The 22,820-nt window shown below is 39.3% G+C and overlaps 1 protein-coding gene across 1 annotated transcript in view; it reads right to left on the bottom strand.

Moving 5' to 3' along the window:
• The window catches only part of NT5C2 (5'-nucleotidase, cytosolic II), a 2,665,542-nt gene extending 2,643,647 nt beyond the window's left edge, over window positions 1-21,895 (bottom strand). The window contains exon 1 of the mRNA XM_044056570.1: window positions 21,796-21,895. The gene's annotated coding sequence lies outside the window, so the exon portion shown is untranslated. The remainder of the gene's footprint in view (window positions 1-21,795) is intronic.
• Between the last annotated feature and the right edge of the window lie 925 nt (window positions 21,896-22,820).

Below are 22,820 nucleotides of genomic sequence, written 5' to 3'. Positions count from 1 at the left end.
GTTAGTTTCCCAGAAGAATCCTGTACATTGGGCTTTTGAGTTAAAAAAAAAAAAAAACTTTCATGCATAAGCAGAGTATTTTTTTTTCTCTCATTGCTGACTACTTTTTCATGAAGTAGAGCTGTCTGCTGGTACAAGCAATCCTGAGAGTTGTGAATATTCTTTGCTGAAGGAAATGCAAAATCTAAAGGACCAATGGCAAGCAATTCAGTATGAAATCTGAAATTATGGGAAGTGAATAACAGATGGTATTGCTCTAGCAACCTTAATACTTTTATTAAACTAAATTGTGAACAGTTTTATTAAATACATAAAAGGTAGCAAGTTCCCTTTTTTCTTAGGGCTGAAATTGAAAGTATGCAAGCTGTCTTTTCACATCTGGAAAAGGAAAAGCACAAGAAAAGAACAGACAGCAACATAGATTGCAACATGCAAGTTAACATAGGTAATGATCGTGTAAATCCTGTGCGTGCAGCCATCAGTTTGGGGCAATTGTCCCTACATGGAGGATTTTTTAAAATGCTCTACATACTTGTGTATATTTGTTCTAAGTTGATAGGAGATGGGATTGTTCTTAAAATGTATTTTAGGTTCAGGATTTTCATTAAAGCAAAGAATCTTCAAAAACGTGCCATAGGGTCAAATGGAGATAACTGTAAAAGAACAACCTGGCAAATTGTGTGCCTACAAGAGTTGGAAATGCACATTCCAAAAAATGTCATGTACAATAGGTGGGAACTATTGCTTTTTTTTTTTACTCTACTGATGCCATCTGGGAATTTATATGGCCTTACATGTAACAAAACAAGGATTACTGAATTATACTAAGAAATACAGAATGCAAACAGCAATGCTGAAGGAGACACACGGAAAAATGAGCACGTGAATCTGACAAAGGATCTCTATGTGAATACTTGGCAGAATTAGGATCAAAGGAAAAGGAGTAATACTGACTGCTAGATAGGCTCCAACAGTGATGGAGGAAAAAGACAATGCCAACAGCCCTTTACTACCCAAATTCTGCCAAGGAAGAAGAATTGTGCTGGTATGTATTTACATTCCACCAAAAAACTATTATGCATTTTATGAAAACAAGTTTTCAGCAAAGAATATTACTTATAGGTGTGGAGTGAACCACATTTGCAATAATGAGGATATATCAGGAGGATTCAAAAGGGAAAATATGGCAAAGGAGGGCATATTTCTGAAGAAATTTATGAACATGTTTGGTATGGAAATTCAGTAGTAGAACTCTTGACATTTACATATTCTACAAAGTACACTAACTGGCAGACTAGGTAGACAAACTTATTTCCCAGGATCATGTGCATTTAACTGAAAACTAAGATGCATCCAGTAACTACATCAGTCCATGCACCAATAAGTTGATAAAAATGCAGGGTAATGTAAAAATAAGACACTGGCACTTTCCCACCTATCAAAAAGGATTTTGAGGAATGGGTAAATTACTACACAAAATGAGTGGAATAAATGACACTGGCACTTTCCCACCTATCAAAAAGGATTTTGAGGAATGGGTAAATTACTACACAAAATGAATGGAATAAATGAAAATGGAGTTGAAAATAGGATACAAGAGAGAAGTGTGGTTGGGAAGTAATATGCATTACTTTGAGGGGCTGACAAAGATTAAGTTATTGCACTGTAATGTCATCTGCAAACAGCATGAGAAACTGCAGGGTGCCAAGGTGAAAATATGGATATGCACGAGTTCAGGAAGCTTGTTTAATAGTATTTTAAAAGGAGGGAAACAGAATTTTGGAAGACAGCTGACCTAGCTTCTCACAGACCCATTTCAATTTTAAACCACAAGAAAGTGTTTGCCTGTACTAGACAAAAGAATGGCAAAGGTATTGCTGAAATGGATTAACATATGTGGATCAATGTGGTTTTGAGCAAACTTCTGACATTCATTCTTATGAATCCTCATTTTATTAAAGGAAATAATGATCTTGTTGGTACGTCTTGATGTGGAGAAAGCATTCAGAGTAGGCTGGGACTTTGGGCATGAAGCATTTGAATTCCCTCCTACAAAAATGTTAATTATGAGGATATATGAAAGATGAGGGTTCCTTTGATTATTTCTTTGTTTTAAGAAGTTAAGCAGGGATGCCTTCTCTCCTTTGTTACTTGCTTTACATTTAGAAAAATGGGATGGTGATAATTTGAGGATAAATGTTTGTTAAACAGGTGGCTTTATTTGCAGATATTTTGTACTTGATAAATCCAGAAGAGAGCATTTTTGGGGTTGTAGAACTCAGTTTCATGTTTTTTCAAGATCTAAAATTAAATGAAGCTAAAACAAAGGCTATAGATGCAAATTATGTTCCCACACTAGGAATTTGTTCAGAAATACCAAGACTTATAGGGACAAGATTATTTATGAATACGGGTTTAACGTCTATTGTTTTGGCAGCTAAGCTTATGTGGGAAGAGACTAAAAATACAAAAACTGAGAAAATGGAAGACTTTGTTTCAACAGACATGACAAGGAGTGAAAAGTAGCTATTGTGTAAGCTAAACTTACCATAATAGCAGATGTATGATCAATGCTGCAGCAGCCTTAGCTACATGGGTTCTTTCCTCCTAAGGATACAACAGCCGGCCAGCTTCCAAATCTTCATGGCACCTTCCACACACCCAGACTGTCAAGCAGCTTAAGCGGAGCAGACTAAAAGCAAGGTCTGGAAGTACAGACCTTCACAGCTTTCCTACTAGCAAAGGAGGGGGGGGGGGTTGAGCCCGGAAATGACAAAGCTAGGAACAAAATATAAATGTCTACATACTGGCGTTGAAAAAAACAAGGGGTATAGAGGGAGAAACAACTACATTCAGAAGTGACCTTTCAAATATCCACTATCAAGTAAAGTTTAACTTGCACAACTGTACTATGTTCAACACAGACCACTGCTGCAGTAGTCTCCGCTACATGGCTAGATTATATTGGCAAACTACATTTGGGAGATTGAAAGAAGATCTGAAAGATTTAGTTCCCTCAAGCTGCAACTTCTGCTGGAAAGGTATCCATTTTATATGTTAAGAACCTCAAGTCACACAGATTAGCGGGTTCAAATGGATTGACTGTTCACTTCTTTAAACACAAGATTCCAGGGAGTAGCCACCGGTTTTCTTAGAGGCCTCTTAAGCAAAACCCTTTTCAAGAACACTTGACATGATACTGCACTGAAAGTGGATCCATGCCTAGGACATGCTGAAATGGTCAATAAATGAACCTTGATATAGGAATAAGAAAAAGGCCACAGGATAGTAACTTAAATGTAAAACCAAAGAAATAGCTCTGAAGGGCTGTTTGTTATGTTGGCACCAACTAGAACACCTTTTCCATCTGCCAGTATACAAGTTTCTAGTAGCAAGCTTTCTTGCCTCTACTAGTACCTGTTGTACATTCTCAGTAAATAGGTGCCTAAAAGGAATTAAGACAATTGAAGATTATGTTGGGTGTATCAAACACTCCTGTTTTTGTGTTAGTAGATTCTAATCTGCCAGGACGCTTACGGTAATCAACTTCTTTTGGAAATGGCTAGGGGCAAGACATGGCTGCCCAGGCCAGAAAGTTACCACAATGATCTGGGGTGATTCCTTCCAAATATTCAAAACATACCCCGAATGTCAACAGAACAGCATACAGGAAAATTCATATCCAAAAAGAAAGGAATCTGTCTTTCAAGCTTTCTTGCATGGACTCCTGAACAGAATCTTGCCAGTTGGCTACCTCCTCTCTGAGCAGACACATTTACCTGAGAACTCTCCACAGATGGAATAAACCTTGGAAGACATCCTGATCTAGTTTCCATTTGTGAGCATCTGCCCTGCTCCACTTGTCTGCACAGTTTTTCTCTAAAAGAATGTAGGATGCCTGTAGAATAAGATTATGCTGTCAATAGTCCAAGCTAACTTGGCTAGTCTGCAAAGGGGATACAACACGGTTCCCCTATTGCTTGTCGATATACCACGACTATGACAGTCTGTGACCGAGACTGTAATCACTTTGAACTATCTTTTGTTCCCAGGACTATTTAGAGTGGAGTGCACTGATTAAGGCAAGCATCTCCTTGATATTTATGTATCGGAGTCTGACATTCTGTCCCACCCCCCCCCTGCACTTTTATCCCTCTTGAAACTACTCCCCAAAGTCTGAAGCCCCTGTGGTGACTGCTTTGGAGCAGGGGATACCTACATTTAAGGATGTCAGTCTCCAAAGGATTTCTTTTCTGAGAAACTCCAGCACTGGGACTTGAAAAGACAAAGTGTGTTGATGCACAAAGTGTGTTGATGCTGGGGACTAGAGACTTCAGATACCACTTTCATGTCAAGTCTTGGCAAGGGTATCATGAAAATCACAGATGCCATAACACCCAAAATCCTAATGCATTTCCTCACAGTGGAGTGGAAAACCTTAGAAATAGAGCTAAGGCCCCATTTTTTTTCCTGTGGAAGAAAATCAACAGTCTCTAGTTGACATATCAGGAACACAATCCTGTATGAGGAAATTTATCTTGGAATTCCAGCTTGTGGAAGAGATCTCTTACCCAAGAGAGATTTTACATACAAGCTGCCAAAATGCCATATAATTTAAAGTCGAAATGGAATGGCAAGACAATGGCAATCTCTAATTTTTCCTCCATTAGGAAGCACCATGACTTCTGCCAATATCCATATAGGTGAACCTTTCCTCCAGAATTAACTTTTGTAGGCAAGGAACAAGACCTCTTTCAGGATGCTGTCACTACCAAGAGATTTCTCACTTCTGCCATCGCCTCCTACGTTTCGTCAAGTGATTAAATGTAAATAAAAATGTCCACAATAGCAGACAATTACATGAATTTGAGCAGGCTGCAGTTACTTGTATCATTTTCACACTGACCCCAATTATTCATTTTCACACCAACCAATTTAACACCTCCTAAAGGTTTTCTGCCATCTTTAAAGGATTCCACTATACTTGGTAACCTGACATTACACTCCAGTTATAAACTGGACTGCACAGAAGTTATCATTTAACCTTTAATGCTGCAGGTATACCACCAATGTTTCAGATATTCAGGGAAGTTTTATTCATATTTATCCAAGTGTTTCACTATAAAATTGCAACTTCTTAAATCAACTTTTAGTTTTATACTTCCACTTGTAGCTTCTTTCCCCTTCAGCACAACTTATTCTGCAGATAACCATTTTTCTGCTGTAGGCACAAAGCCTCTTCTTCGTCCAGATATTGTCTGTACAAAATCAGACTGTAAATCTAGTTTCATTTTTAAGCTCATCTCATACAGAGGTAAAAAGCCCTTCAGACAATCCAAACAAGTCTATTTATCGAAAGCTCATGCTTTTGAAAAGAAAAAGTACTACCCCATTTATGCGAAAGTGCACTTTTAGTTTAAAACTGCAGTACTGAAGCAAGCTACAGTGGAGATAAGGTAATATACCCATTTCTCCACTGTAGTGGAGATATCGGAGTTAGTATATATAAAGTAGCTGGGTGTGTGGGGTGCTGCCTCCCACATGGAGATGCAGGGGGGCTTGCCCCCATGAAAAAAAGCTTTTGTGGTGTTTTTTTTTTATTTTACAGGTCCGGTAGACCGGTCGCGAAAGTGCACTTACGCATAAATGGGGTTGCACTTTTTCAAAAGGATAGACAAGAAAAAGTAGACCCATCCAGACATATCTAGCCACTGATTTTTTGGATCTTTAATCCATTTAAATTTTTCCTGCTTCGAAATGTATTTTATTACTATGGGACAAGGTTTCTCTATTGGTAAATCTATAAAAGCAAACACTAAAGGGCGACAACATCCAGGAGTCTAGGTTGCAAAAACATCCTCATAAGCATGCACAAATTACACGTTTCATAAAGAGAGAAAGACCATCTATCCTGAATGAAATTACCAAAATAAAACAGGATTGGCCACTATAATGTCACCCAAAAGGACAGTTTTTAAACACAACTTCAGGGATCTCTCCACCATGGGCAAACTTACTGCTAACATCACTGACATTCTTAAAGAAGTTAAAGTACACTACTAACAATAACTCCCCTTTATTAAATGCCATCAATTCCCTCATGCTGATTTGAAATCTACCACCAGGATTCCAATAGTACATAAATGCTAAGAGAAACTCAAAGGCAGATGGTAGTACTTCCAACAGCTTCTGAAAGAAGAAGAAAAAAAAAAAGATGCTGTACTGTCCCACATGCAGCCTATGATGAGAGAAAAGGAGGAGCCTACCACAGAAATGGTACTAAAGAAATTGAAGCAAGGGAAAGCAGCAAGCTCATATAAAGGTCACAGAAGGACAGTTTAAAGATGCTGGGCGGGATAGCTCCCAAGGGCACACAAAGGTAAGGAGAGTAAGGCATATCCCAGATGACTGCAGAATAAACATACTAGTGCCAGTGTTCCAAGATCAAAGAGAACACCGACAACTGTGGGAAGCACAGAGGTAAACTCCTATCACATTGTATGAAAGTTCTCCCCTCGGCACTCATACATTGACATGTGTCATTTATACTTTATGCATCTCATTTCTTTATTTAAGAAAGATAAATTTACTATTTCTATTAAGACAATGCTACATGGTCACCCTGTAAAATTAACACCAGTGACAAGTGAGGTTATCCAGTTAACAGAAGTGCACTTTCAGTATCTTATTTTATTAAACACCTTTTCTTAGGTTTAATTTTCCAGGCTAGATCACCCACCTTCAAGACCTTTCTCAGACTTGCATAGGGACAGTACCTAGTTAAGTGACTTGCTCAGAATCTCAGTTAAGCTTCTTTTGTAGCTTTTAAGTTAGCTGATACTTTAAAAATTTAGATTTTGTTATACTTGTCTCGCCAAGGAATACCTAGCTTAAAAGCTTTGGTTTCCAAATTTCTAGAGATTTAGATTTTGTTGTTGCAGAGGCCTTTTTAATCTTATTAGTACATCACAAAGTTTATTTTTCATGAAATGTAATGTTGAAGCATCTAATGTGCTTCAGAGAAACGTGATTTTTATGCTGCAGAAGAAATGTGCGCTTTCTGCTGCCTGTTATATGAAGGTGCGTTTTCTTCCTGGATTTTAAGCAGTGCTTTTTTTGTTTATTTCACATATTAACATATGTAGTGATGGTAGCACCTTCAGTCCAGTACTGACGTCAAGTCGGACTTCCAAATTTTTTTTATATAAATGCCAGATTGCCTTTAATTATGTGGGTGCGCACTGTACATGTGTTCAGTTAAGAAACTTGGGATCCATTTCCTTGTTTCTGCACCAGTGCCAGATGTTACAGCCACTTTTCTTCAGACATGCAAATTGTGCAAGGGCCAGCCATATACACCCAGTCTTCTTCCTGCCTCCCAAGACAGTCGAGCACTACTGTTTACTGCTTTCTACCTCATAGTAGGACAAATCTGTGGTGCTTTTATAAGGGGTGACAGCAATGCCACCGACTTCGTTAAGCACACACTGTTTGCAAGTTTTGAATAGAAAGGAAATTAAATGTTTATAGATTTTATAAGAAATTCTTTTGAGATTCTTTCTGCGACTGCCACTTATTACTTTTAACTGGTTTTATTTTGTTTGTAAACTTATTTTCCACATTAGTGTTCACAAGTGGATCCTTCATTCCATACACAGATTTTTAATTTGTCACTCTCTTCTGGTCGATTTCACTTTCTTAACCTGAGATCCATGGAGTTAAGCAGTGTATAACTGATCTTGAACTTTTAGTATTAAATCCCTACATGACCCATGATTTATGCACTTTTTGGTCACTTCATTTCTGTACAATGCCAAAATGACTTAGTGAGTATAAGGGGGGGGGACGACAAAAACATCCACCAGTTTGAGATGCTGGCTTTGGAAATAGATGTCAGTATAATCAATAAGGGCAGAAACAAGATAGAAGAGTGGCTCTATACAGGGAGTAGCCTCCTCTTACTAGATCAAGCAAAGAACCATATCCAGCACTACAGCCACACAGTGTAAAGTAGAAACACAGCATAGACTTGGTACTAGACAGAAAATGCACAGTGGTCAAAATACTAAAATGGGTTATTACAAGTTATACAAGCACATGTAAATTACAGCATATTCCACTAACAAAAATAAAAAGATGCTCCTCTCAAATAAGGCTTTGAGTACCTAATCTCTCAAAGCATCTGGCAATCAAAGGGTAAGCAGGCCATGTTCTGTAAGGGCAAGCCAATAAAATGTATATGGCATTTGAAAAAGGAGTACCAATAGAAAGCTTTAGAATGAAAGAATACCTCAAAAACATCAAAGAGGTACTCTGACACAGCGTTTTTTTTTTTTTTTTTTGCTGCTTTGAGGACCATTAAACAGCTTTGTCTTCTACCAACCTGTACTTACTTCAGCAACACATCCAAAATATTGGCATTTCACTGAAGTTGAAAGCTCAAGAGAATTCATCTGGACATTAACTAGATTTAAAATCTACTGCTACAGTTTTAGTGCATGTCGATGAAGGAATATGCATTTTTTAAAGCTAAAACTGCACTCAACCACTCTCATCAGGACTATACACTGCCGAACAGAAGAGACTTCTGTAAAAGTCTGCTGTAACTTAACGATTTAATTCTCAGGAGTTGTGTGAAAAAAAAATTCTAGCAAAATATTCTGGCAAAAACAGACAGCTGAGAAATAAGGTTCTGTCAAGACACAATTTTCCATTAATCTCAACTGTAAATCTAATATAAACAGCAGCTATTTATTGCTACCAGTACTACGCAGTATATAACCATCTGTTGCAAACTATATATAAAATGCACTGGAAAACTATTGCATTTTTTCTTTCTTTCGATGTTTTCCTTGCAAACTGCATATGAGCTGAATGAAAAATACTCGTACAACCTTCCCCTTAAACTGATGTGCATAACTATTTTTTGCAAACACAGGAATAAACCAAGCCATCACTTATGAAATGACATGTTAAGTCTAATCCTAAAACTGCCCAATATTTTTACAAAACCATGTAGTAAGCTCCTACATATTCAACCTCTGTAAAAGTCTTCTAGCTTCATTTCACTTACACTTCCCCTTGCTTAACTACAATTATGCATTGCCTTACCTTCTTCCAGGTTACAGTAGCACAATCTAAATTTGTGTAAAATAGAACATTCCAATATCCTTAAATTTTCACCATTTTAGACAAGGGCAGGGTTGGGAGCAAACCACCAAAGAAATAAGTCACCACTTCTAGACTAAGAAACCTAAATAAACAAAAGCGATGTTGTCTAACTGCATGGAAAGGGGACATGCACACATGGAGCACTTCTGGTGATAAAATAAGCCTGCAAAATACCTTATAATTTCACATCCATTTCTCTCTAAGAGATGGTCTTTCTGCAGTAGATGAAAGCTTCATTTACACATATACTTCTAAAGAACAAAGCATTTAATTATTGAAAACATGTCAAGTCAAAACTATGGCTTTCCTAATATCAACATCCAGGGCAGCTGAACTCCTGCACTGGAAAACTAAGCAGTGGTGCACGGAGAAAACTGAAGCCAAGATGGATCAGGCCCACTTTCAGTGGCGACCAGAGAAAAGTTCCCAAAATGTCAAAAATTATATAAATTCAAGATTACACCATTTGAAGTTGCATAAATTCAAAGCTGTACAATTTGAAAAATGACTACATGGAATGAGTATACAAGATAAAAACTGTAAATTATACAGGAGATAAACCCGAATAAGCAACAAAATTAAACACCTAATTAAGTCCAGAGTACAAAAAAGTTAATATCCATGTTAGCATAATATTATATTGCATAAAGACCATCTAGATAGCAACACTTTTGCACTATGTTGCCTATTTACATAAAATCTATGTACAATGAAGCATCTAACAGCTTCTCATCTGTCTGACAGACTTGTTACTTTGTTGTTTTTCCTCTATTTATCTAAGAGATATAGGTTTTAGGGTTGGGGGTGAATTAGGTAGGGTCCTGTCATGGGCAGGAGCTTGAGTTTGCAAAGTAGTTTCAGTTTTTTTTTAAAAACTGTTAAGTTGATTTGATACTTTGAATCTTGTAGGAGAGTTTGATCCAGGCTTGTGACATTGTTTTTGTAAAGTAGTTTGCCTATGGTTTTATTAGGTTTGTAAATATGAAGGTGTTTATCAGAGCTATGGAGATTAGGAGTAGGCGTATAGAGAGATACTAGAGCAGAGAGGGAAGGACAGGCAGAGGGTTTTATTTAGTAAGGAGGGAGTGATTTGTAGCTCGGATAGAAGCAGTAGATGGGGGAATTCTAGCCACAGGAGTTGTTTTAGGGCAAGGCAGTGGTACGACTTGTATGGCTGGCTACTGACAAATCTAGCTATGTTGTTATATGTTTGAGTTTGGTTATTAACGTGGATTGTAGATGTGTAAGTATAGGGGAGAGACATAGAGAAGGGCAAGGTGGGAAGAATGCTTGTGCCAGGGGTGTCCAACCTTTTGGCTTGCTGGGGCCGCATTGAGTGAACAGAAATTGTCTTGGGGCTGCATTTTTCGCTGCTAGTGCAGGAGACCAAAGTGGATCTCCTGGCTGTACTGTAGGGGCATTCGAACAATGAATAAAATGTAATAAATGCCTAATATGTGCTTTAAAATTCTAATTCTCATTCTAATTCTAATTCTAATCTAACAGTTAACTCTAACATCTTAGTTATATATATATATATAAATAAACAGATATTCACTACAGCACTAGCATTTCTCACTGGGAAAACCACACCAGCAGTCCAACTACATAAAATGTCAATATTAGCAGTCCTACAATACTATAATCCACAAAAATAAGCCAACAAATTTGTAATAAAGTAAAGAATTCACATTACTGACTTAATAAAACAATTCTGAATAAGCTACAAGAGGCTTTTACCACCCCATGAAATGGTACAAAAATGTACAGAATAAATCTAGAATACTGTGCCTCTGTCTAGTAGTGACACAATGAAGGTCCCCTTATATAATAGGTGCCCCTGTCTAGCAGTGACACAGATGTGACCCCTGGGGTAAACTTACGATCTCCCATCCACTCATCAAGATTTCTCTTGAAGAGAGTCAGTGAGGGGCTCTGCCTATCTGAACTGGGATCCTGTTCCAAAGCATGGGAAGCCTCTGGGATATGAATCTATCCCTCCAGCATGTCCTATTCATACTTGTGCCGAGGTTTAAGTCTTTAGCTCTTCTGGTCCTGATGGATTTGGATTTTTTGAGGTGGAGCATGTCCATCAGATCCTGATTGGACATGGCCTTGTACGTCAGGAAGAGATCACCTCTGAGCAGGCGGTATGCTACTGAATAGAGCTGAAGTTTCTTTAGTCTGGCAGAATAAGACATATGTTGGAGACCCTTGATCTTTTTGGTGAGGTACTTTTGTGGTCTCTCCATCTGTTGCAAATGCCGGGTGAGGTGCATACCAAATGGGGCATTGTACTCAATCATGGGTCTGATGAGGGAGGAATATAGGGGTACAATGACATCCTTGGATCTGGATGTGAATCCCTTCATGATGAGGTGTGCAAGGTAGAATGTTTTTCTAACCACTTTGGCAACGTGGGGGTCAAATGAGAGGTCGCTGTCTACTTGGGTCCCTAGGTCTCCCATTACTTTTTCCGTACTCAGTGGGTTGCTGTCTATGTGACTATTTGTGGGTACTTTGTTTTTTCCAAAAAGGATGACTATACATTTTTTGGCATTTAGTTTAAGGCCGTGACTACGGCACCAGTTGTCCGTTTCAGTGAGGCCTTTTTTGTAGGATGTGTGTGTGTCTGCTGGTGTATCGACTATGGCGCCTAGTTTGCAGTCATCTGCGAACTTTGTCAGCCACAGCCCTCCCATGTTTGCTTTAACATCTGAGAAATAAATGCCGAACAAGAGGGGGGTCCCAGGACAGATCCCTGTGGGACATCACTAGTGACTGGCTTTGAGTCTGACATTGCTCCAGCGATTTTAACTTTATGGGTTCTGTCCTTTAGCCAGTTTGCAACCCATCTAGTGACATAAGGGTTTACTTTTAAGCTGTTTAGCTCATCTATGATGCCTGAGTGGGGTATTGTGTCGAAGACCTTAGCCAATTCCAGGTATGCTGTATGGACTGCTTTGCCCTCATCAATGGCTCTAGTGACTGTTTCGAAAAAGTCAACTAGGTTTAATCCTAACTGGGTGGGGTCAAGTGTCTGTAGGTCCCCTATGTCTCTGTTTATGAGTTCCATAATGATTCTTTCCATAGCTTTGCAGACCAGGCTAGTTAAGCTTATGGGGTGGTAGTTTCCAGGGTCTGTAGAGGCACCCCCCTTGTGGAGTGGGACCACTGTTGCTGTACACCAGTGTTCAGGTACATATCCCGAAGTAAGGCTAAGGTTAAATAGCATTTTTATGTGTGGGTTTAGCTCCTCTTGGAGTTCACGTAACACGCACCCCGGGATACCGTCAGGTCCCATTGATGCTGTGTTTTTTGCTTTGTTTAAGGCGGTTCTCACTTAGACATCTGAGATGACAGGGAGATTACATTCAGCTGAGATAAGTATTTCTTCTTTTGAGGGTGAAGGAGGGGAGAAATTTGCACTGAACCTGTCAGCCAGAATGTTAGCAATATCTGTGGGTTCAGTGTATTTTTTGTTGTTGTGAACCAACTCTGAGCATATCTGAGGGTTTCCACCCAGGTTTCTAACATAGCTGAAGAAGGCTTTGTGGTTATCTTTAGTGCCCTTAGCGATTTTTCTCTCAAAGTTTGCCTTGGATGTTTTTATGAGAGAATGCAGTTTTCTGCTAATGTTGATCAGACATGTCTTCCCTTCATGGGATTTCGCTCTGACGTGCAGTAGCTTCCTTCTTTTGTTATACAATTTGTTTATGGCTGAGGTCCACCAGACAGGACGCTTACATTTGGTGGAGAGGGACTTGGATTTGTTTGGGATTGCATGATCCATGCATTCTTGGAGATGTCCATAGAAAGCATTTGTGAAGGATTCGGCATTGTGGGATGTGGTATCCACTGGCACAGTGGGCTTAAAGGATACCATCTCAGTCTTAAGAGTGAAGTCTGCTTTTGAGAAGTTTTCACTGTGGTCTTTTGTGCTGGGGGTGGAGGTGAGATATGTATATCCAGGGTGATTAGTTTGTGGTCAGATCTCACTAGTGAGGGGTATACTTCCAGTGTGGAGCATTTTGTCCCCATGTTTGTGATGATCAGGTCTAGTATATTATCTCCACTAATGGGAGAGGTGACTAGTTGTTCCAGTGCATTTGAATTTATGAATTCCAGGAACCTTTGGGCTAGGGTATTAGGGCTAGAATAATGTACCCAATCTATGTTTGGGTAGTTGAAGTCTCCCAGTATGATGGTATTTTGTGATGCATTCATATCCTCCAATGTCTTCAGGAAGGCTGAGTGGGGTTCTTGAGATTGGGAGGGTGGTCTGTAACATGCTACCAGTTGTATAGCAGTTTTGCCTATGGTTAGTTGCACCTGTATGGTCTCTGATGCTTCATGTGTTGCTACTAACCTGGAGGTGTGGGTGTCCTTTATGAATATGGACACTCCCCCCCCCCTCCTTTTGTGGTTCGGCCCAGGTTTTGGGGCTGAAAAGCATGATACGAGGTATAGCCTGGTAGCGCTGGGGTGCTCTCAGGAGCCTTGAACCAGGTTTCAGTTACTGCACAGACATAGATGTTCTCCATGCTGAGGAGTGCATCAAGGGCCTGCATCTTGAGATTTAGACTTCTGGCGTTGAGCAGCATTACCCTTTTTTCCATTTTTGTTTTCTAAGGAGGTGGGTTTGCCTTTTGAGCCTTGCCTAAAAAAGACACCATGGGGGTGGCAAGAGCCTTGGCCAATATCCGGAAGCCCAGTGGTGACAGGTGTAAGCCATCCCTTGCAAAGCAGCGTGGCTTGTCCAACATATCATCCCAGGCAGACAGACATTGGATCCCCTTAGAATGACACCAGTACTTGAGCCAATTGTTAAAGCTGATCATCTTGTCTTTGTATTGTGGTATCATTCTTGGTGAGGGCAAGATGCTGCTCAGGGTCAGGGTCACTGAGCTACATAAATCGGAGAGCTCCTCTATGTCTCTTTTCATGTAGCCCAGGGAGGTACGTCTCAGGTCATTCACACCTGCATGGACAATGACGGAGTCATATTTGTACTTGCTTTGGAGTGACCTGAGTGCATGTGTTATGTGGCAGATCCCAGCTCCCGATAGACAGCTCAGTCACCTTCACCTTGTTCAGCGGGACATCAGTGTCTGACTATGGAGTCACCTATTACTAGTGTATCAGGCAAGGTGTTTGGCCTTAAGGGCTGTGATTGGTCGACACACTGATTTATTGAAGTATGTGTTGCATGTGTTTTGTTTTGAGGTGGTGGATTTTTGGATGTCTGCTTTGGGAGCCTCTGTTGTTTTGGTAAGTTCTTTATTAGAGCCTCAGAGTATGTCTTTGTGTTTTTACGTGTTTGGTTTGCAGTTGTGGTAGGTCTATGTGGGACTGGGATTGTTGTGTGTGTGGTTGCCATCTCCTCCTGTCTGGTCATGCCATCCCTGAGTTGAGAGAGTTCAGCCTCCAGTTTGGCTATATAGTTGCATCTCTCACATGTATTTGTGTTTGTTAGGAGGAGGAGAGGGTTGTCTGTGTACATGAGACAATTGTAGTATTGTCTCAAGATACCCAGATTGACCAGCTGAACTGGAGCACGCCAGTAATCTACCACTCGACATGCTAGAACAGTATAAGGGAGTGGTATACCTTTAAGGGAAGTGGATATTCACAGGGGTGGTAAGTAGATGTAGTGCTTTACTTAGTATGAGAGTGCTTACTTAGTAGAGAAGTATTGAGAACAAGTGCTAGGCTTATAATACAGTGAGCAGTCTGGTTATACTAAGAGTAGAGCTTCCTTAAGGGAAAATTTGAAGAGCAGACTTGGTGGAGCCAGAAAAAGTTTAACCGGCGCTGCGCTATGCGCACAACCGCGCAAAGCCGTGCAAACGCAGATTTTAAACAGTGAACTACAAAAGAGCTAGAAATGGTCCAAAACAACCAATTACTACAGCTTCTTGCTGAGGTCACCTCCCCCAAGGACAGGTAGGCTGCTCAAGGCTCCCCACTCCCACTGGTGAGCAAAGAAACTTCCTTCTATCCAAGTAAGGTAATGGACAACACAGGAACTACACCACAGCCCAGAATACAGCAATGCCTGTAAACTGGTCTAAACTAGTCGAGGAAGGCGGGAAAACAAGGATTATTTTTTTGTTTTTTGGTAGAAACGCACAGAAAATGCAGAAACAGTGATAAATTAGTTACACAGGCTAGCACACTTTAGTGGGCAGCCTCCACAGTTAAATTAAACAAACAAGCAAACTTCGATCAAATTCGACTAAAATGTAACTTAAGTGCAGATTTTAAAATAATGCAGCAATCAGTTAAAAAACAGTTCAGGCTAGTTCAAGGTAAGCTACAGACGCTATTTCAAGTGAAAAAAAAAAGCAAAGATACTTAAATCCAGAAGGTAGTCACTTTTCTGAGTTCCCTGCTGCTAGGACCACTCTGTAAACCTTTGGTATACCTACCAAAGTGGCTACCTTTGGAAATTTAACCTTAATAAATTTATATATTTCTTCTGTAATTCTACCATCTAGTAGATATTCCTCTATATACGAGTCAATGCGTTGATAGGCTATATGCAACTCGTTCAAAGAAATAGTCTCAGTTTCCAGTTAAATATGTCATACATTTTCTTTGTATACTGTATATTATCATATAGCACTATCCCTCCCCCCCTTTATCTGGTTTCATTATTCTAGTACTGTTATTCTTAATTTCACAAAGTAGTTTAATTTCATCATATGATAAATTATTAACATTTGTTGCCTCTTTCAAATTCTTATATTCATGATAAATTTCTCTTGTAACTACTTTATCGAAAGTATCAATAATAGGATGATTAGGTGGCGTAAAGGTACTCTTTGTACTTATCTGATTTACTCCTTGATCTATACATATGTGGTACTTTTTTAGCCTATCTTTAAAATGTGAACATTTTAAAAATGACATTGTGCCCACCTGATTTGCCAGTATTGATGAGCCACCAAAGATATGCTTACTGTTGTCCAATGTACCACTGCTTAGAACTCCCCAATGATAAAATAGTGCTGGGTGCTTTTTTGTTTGTCAAAAGAAAAAAAAAAAAACTATATGCACACCGATGTTAGAGTTACAGGTGCGAAAATCCACTACTGACCCATTAACCCTAGGCTGCTGTCTCATTCCTACTCCCTGGAACTGCATTACCTTGGATGACTACTTTTATTTCCTAAGCAAAAGACACTAATTGGAAGAGGAGGCAAAAATTCAGACATTCTTTGAAAATCCATACAGTTGAGAGATATGATTTCATATTCAATACAAACACTCTCCCTGTCAAGAAAGCTGCAATTTAATGAAAGTGCACTTTTAATGTAAGATATATTTGTGAGCTAACTTGCTGTGTTCAGTAGGTAGACTGATCGTCATTAGCCTCTTTGTGCATGTGTCTCTCTGTCACGCACACAAACACACACAGTCTTCTACTTTCACACACAAACATTCTGCTTTCATGCATGCACTCACTCATCCCATACTTACCTATTAACACAGGTTAAGTGATGTCTCTTTCAAAGGCAGTGGCGGCAAATCCATACACGAGTCCCTCTTCAGCAAGAACTCACACACACTGATTCTTTGGCATGAACACAGACCCTTTTTGTCACAAAAAAAATAAAAACTAGAAGGATGCTTTGGCGCATCTGCACACCGATGTTAGAGTTACAGGTCATGGGCGCGAAAAATACAACAAAAAAAAAAGTGTTTTGGGACATGCGTACATCAATGTTGGAGTTAGAGGGCCGCATGAAAGAGCTCTGAGGGCCGCATGTGCCCATGGGCCGCAGGTTGGACATGTCTAGTTTAGAGTCAGGAGAGAGAATTTTTTTTATTTCTATAGAGCAGTCCCAATTTTTGTTTTTTTTTTTTTTAATATAAAAACAGTCAAATGGGGGTCAAAATTTTAATTGGTCATCAATTGTAGTGCCAAGGAGCATAGTGTGGAATTCAGCTTTAATAATCATGTTGTCAAAGACATGAGATGAAGGTGGTCTTATGATGGGTGAAAGATGTGGGAATAAAAATTTTTTTTTTGGGTTGAGATGAGTTGGTCATCAGTTAGCCATTTTTCGATGGTGAGAAAAGAGTGGTGTAACGGAATGAGGGTGGGTGATATCATCAGGGAAGGAAATATAGAATTGTCTGTGTATTGTACAAGGGAGGAGATGCTACATACAGGATGAGTGGAGATTTTTAGTAAAGATGTTGAAAAGAAGGGGCCCTAGAATACAGCCTTGGGGAACTCCTGTCTGGATAGATAAAGGTGAGCAGGTGGTATGCCATCTGACTATAACCTAGACCTTGAGAACCAGAGGATAGTGGAGGTGGAGTGGTTGACAGATTGTTTCTCACTCTAAGCTAACTAAACTTTCTTGAAAGCTTTAAAGAGGTCTAGATAAGACAGGGCACTAGTTGATTTTTGTAGATATTTCAGGAGCTGACTATGTATGCATTTTGAGGATTTTAGAGAGTAGGAAGAGAATGGCTATGGATCTAAAACTAGGACTATCGGTGGAGTTACCACCTTTGTGTAGTGGTATGGTGTAGAAAGATTTCCAGATGTCAGGGACAGTAGCTTCTTGGATTAATCTGTTTTCAAGTATTGAGATTGGGTAGGTTATACAGGCACCTGTGAGATTAAGACAGAAGAGAGGTCATCAGAAGACGTTACCAAGAGGGGAAACGGGTTTTGGTTTAAGCAGAAGAGATTTTATACAAGCAATGGGGACTGGTTTAAGAGAAATTGGGTGGCACTGGAAATAGAGGAAGAGGTGGGGGGGTTGTTTTGGTCATTGTGGGTTAGTTTGTGGATAGACTCAAAGTTGAGTTAAGAAGTTTGGCAGTTTCCTGTGGAGTATTGTTAAGGTACGGATTAGGGGTAGTAGCTCTCCCAGGATGGAGGATTTTACTAATGGTGTGCCTGAATTATTTTGGGTTACAGTGGTTGGTGGACTGGGTCTTACAGTAGAATTTTTCTTCATTGATTTGACTTTTGGTGAAGTTTCCAAATCTTGTAATTCTGGAGTAGCATAGTGGATTTAGTTTTTAGCCATTGTTTCCAAACACACTTTTTCATAAGGGAAATAATTTCTTTTGAGACAGGGGGTGTGGTTGCCTTTTAATCTAATTTTTCTTATCGATAAGGGAGTTTACAATACTGTGGAAAGTATGGTTAAATTCAAGAAATGGATTGTTGAAGGGTAAGAGCAGCTAGGTCATGAGTCTGTTATTGAAGGTTTCAGCATCAAAGCAGGAAAGGTTCCGGCAGTGTCTGTAAAGGTGGGACCAGGGAATTTGAACAGTCACATAAAAATAGGGACCTGGTCACTCGGAGTCAGGTAGAGTGCTGGGGATAGGATAGAAATCTGGATTAGAAATCAGGATCAAATCCAGAATAGAACTTCACCGTTTTGTTTTATTTAAGTAAGTGGATGTTAAATTAGCTGTTTGAAGCCATGGAGGTTAATGCTAAGATTTGCAGAGTTGGTTGAAAAAAACTTGACATCACCTAGGATAACTGTCTAGAACGGTCTCATGGGGTATATGGAGTGAAATCCATGACAAGATTGCTTCAAGGATGGGTATACAGATGGCTGCTTACTTTTTTTTTTTTTGGGGGGGGGTTAAAGTGACAATTAAAAATAAGTAGCTCAGCTGGGAGGAAGTTTGGGAGCGGTATAGGTAGGGGAAACAAGCTAACTTGAGTTGCTCAGAGTACAGGATTGCAATCCCTTCCCCTTTCTGATGAGCATCTCTTGATGGCAATAGTTACATCTGGGAGGCAAGATTTCAGTGTTGAGTTGTAAGGTTTTAGCCATGTTTTGGATAGTCAAGATATGTGGACAGTGATGGGCTATCAAAGAACGCAGGTCAGTAGTTTCATTAAGTAGACTACATTCACTGCGTGGATAGTAAGACATTTTGGTAGTGGAGTGGGAAGTGGGGGAGGTTGGTGTAAGGTGGGTGGAGGGATGATGGAGAGGTGGGAGGGGCAGGATTGGGGTGATGTCCACATCTAGCGAGAGTGTTGTTAGAGTGAGTTTACAAAGATAGAAGTAACAAGTAAAGGATTTATACTTCAGCTGAGGGGAAGTAGAAGTGCGTAAATATGAAATTATGGAGTTGTGTGTAGAAGGATATGGGGTATCCTTTTGGCTTGCTGCATGTGTAAGTGTGGGAGATGGTTAAAGGTACAGGTTTACATGACAGGAAGTTTGGAATGCAGGGTAGATGAGTAGGAAGTTGTAAAGAGACTGACAACATGATATGGAAGGATGTGTATGATGAGTTAGGAGGTGTAGTTAGGTATGTGTAATAACGAAAAAAGAATGTTATGCAAGTTTTCAGTTAGACAAACCAATAACAGATGGAGTTAGGAAGAATGAAAGTGGACGAGAGTGATCAAGACTATCAAGGTGGGAAGGTGGTTATAGGAGGGGTGTGGGGGGAGAGATGTTGGTGTGTAAGGGGGATAGTATTAAGAGATGGGAAGAGGTTAGAATTGGGTGGAGAAAGCTTTAATTGGATTAACTGGATACAGTGGTTAGGACTGAATCAAGGTTATGAGAGTATAAACCTAAGAAAGGTGGGTGAGAAAGGGATAGGGGAGTGGAGTAAGCCCGAGCAAAGCGAGGACAAACAGGGTAGAGACAAGATGGAGGTGAGCAAAGCAGTACAAAATAAAATCAGTTAATTTAGATTATAAACTTGTATCTTAAAAGTGAAAACAAACGGTTTACTTGGAAACGGACTGAAAAAATAGCAAACCGCCTTAAAGTGTAGGAATCTACTCTTGGGGTAGAACAGACATTAACAGTCAAGTTATACTTTGAATGCAGAGAAAGAGGCACTAGAACTTAGAAGAGTTTTGTACAGCTTGTGGAAAGAAAGGATCTATTTCTATGAATGGTGGTGAGAAGAATAGAAGGAATAAAACATAAAATACTAGGGAACAATATTCTATTAAGAAGCTTCTTGTACAACGAGGCAATACCTAGATGCTCAGCTGCCGACCAAAAGTGGTGTGCTCTCCAGCTAAAAGAAACAAAGCATTAATCTACAAGACTTTTTTTTGTGTTTGGCTGAAGTCTAAAGATCTAGAGAAGGTTCCATAATACAGGTTTCACTAGAATAGCATCCGGCAGTTTAATGATTGTAGTACACTAAAATAAACAGTACCTTCAGTCTAAAAGGGGTATACAAGGCAAAACACTCAAGTGTGCAGAAGCATTGCTACACTCTAGATAGGCATGACATTTTGAATATATGCAAAAGGTACAAAAAGTACTTTACTATAAAATTCAACCAAAGAACACATAAATGGCATTGTGGCACACAAATCCTGGCTAAAAAACCTTACAATTAAAATATATTTAAAAAAAAAGTGCATAGATGAAAAACGCACACTACACCTCATAAGCAGTCTCCAGGAATACATCTACAGAAAGTGAGGTATTAAATGTTTTGGCAGTAGTGGGCAGCAAACAATTATCCAATGTTACACCATCTCGAAGAACCCATACAAATACAACAGTGAATAGAATTAACTTTGGAAAAAAGTACAGCATTTAAAAAAAAAAAGATGAAGAAAACGTACGCTTTTTGTAAGGCTAAGATTAGAAAGAAAAAAAAAAAACGCAAAACTTTTCCAAAGCACTGCTCGTACCAGTAGAGGTCAGTAGTTGCACTATACCATAGATTAAGCTGAGTACTTTCAGGGAGACAGAACTACAGTCAAAAGCTCCAATACTGAGGGAATACACACAGTTCAAAAGTTAGCATCTTTTCTACACCGCCGCGAACACCACCAGCCCCGTTTACTGCAATTAATTGTATCTCACAAAAAAACTGCTGGCTCAAGTAATTGCTTGAGATCACAAAACAAGACAGGGGAATTCAGCTTCCTCATATTACTGCATTATATACATCATGCACGATATTCATCCTTTTTGCTCTGAATTGTTCCTGTAGTAAAAAGCTGGCCACAACAACGATGAAGTACAAGGGAACTGTCATTCTTCAGTTTAACAGTGAAAACGCAAACCAGTCGTTAAGTCACATATCATTAGACAAATGAAGTTAACATAAAAAGTCCTTATAACCGCATTTATATTTTTGTGACTCCTCTATCCACTCAGTTTTAAGATAGCGAACTCAAGCATATCGCTGACATAACCACTACAAGGAAAAGGGCTACACAATCACACATCAGCGTTTAACTACCCCACTATACGTACTCCCTCCCCTTCAAATCAGGATATGTTTCACCCTCTTCTTTGCGTTTAGTTTTCCCTCCTTCATACGTTACAACTCAACTACGGATTTTTTGTTTTATCCCAAGTGACCCCCATAAAATATAGTGAACATTTACTCTGCCAAGACAGTTCATTTGCTCCAATGCCTTCTTGCTAGTTTTATAAGAAAAACATATTTATTTCAACTCTAATGGGCCCTGGTCAATTCCTCCTAAAACAGTACTTAAAATCTACATTTAAAATGACCTATACTATACTACTTATCGCTACCCAAATATTTGACAATGACTATTACTCCAGCAGCTTTTTTACCCCGCAGACATTTAACCCCAATACCCCTCCCCTACAGAAGCGCAGACTCACTCACCTCCCGTTCAAATCGCCACTGCTCAGTTAAATAACTACTGCACCAATACCTTCACCGAGCATGCGCATGCTCGGCCTCCGACATAAGGGGTCATCCATATTTTGTCACAGTTTCAAAAACGTTTGGTTGTAGTGGAAGCAGAGCATAGAAGACTGAAAACGAAAAGAAACTATACTTTTTGTGTGGTTGTAGTTGGCAAAGTGCCCTTCCCCCTTTATTTTCAAACATTACTGGGAATAAGAAATAAAAGTGGTTAGGTACACATTTTTTCCTGTTTAGTTCGTGTTGAAGTATTGTTTGTCGATATAAACGCCAACAGAAAACGCGCCACCATAATGATTTGTATTATCTTGTTTTTGGGATGATTGTGATTTTAACAGTTACACTTCGTGCCTCTCAACTTCCCAGAAGTTTACAGAACACCCCTGATTCTACATTGTCAATAGAAAAATGTGTGATTTTCTTATACACCACCAGTGAATTAATTATTCATAAAATGCGTGTTGGTGCAAAACCTGTTATTGTATTTACTGATAGAATAATATTTAAGAAGTGTCGCTGATTTTGAACCTGCCACCCGCACACACCGCCGTTATTTCTGGCTTCGTTTAAGTTTATTTTTTAAAAATGCCGTTATTAAATTATCACTTAAAATATATAGGCGATTGTTTATACTAGCGTACTCTGGAATGCGCAGTAGCAACTAGCAAACACCACCCTTGGTGTGACTTGGGTTGATTTTATCATATCTCATAGTTTTCATGTAAAAATATTGGTGTGAAACAAAATGTTAAAACGCGAAATATATTTAAAAAATAACGCCCCCAAAGGGCTGTAAGGCATTTAAGCAAGCAGTGATGCACAACAGAGTGGTGTTCACTTACATATATTTACATTGTTTAATGTAAAATTGGCTGTCTGTTTAAGGTTTCAAACTTGTAGTATATGTTAATGGTGTTGGAGGAAGCATTTTACATATATAACACTTTAAAATCATATCCAGGTATTTACTTTATTTTTTTGGT

The sequence above is a fragment of the Protopterus annectens genome, chromosome 14.part0, assembly GCF_019279795.1.
Source record: "Protopterus annectens isolate FY-2018-M chromosome 14.part0, PAN1.0, whole genome shotgun sequence".
NCBI lineage: Eukaryota > Metazoa > Chordata > Ceratodontiformes > Protopteridae > Protopterus > Protopterus annectens.
The sequence above is the reverse complement of the archived record's forward strand: the minus strand, read 5'-3'. Positions and strand labels throughout refer to the sequence as shown.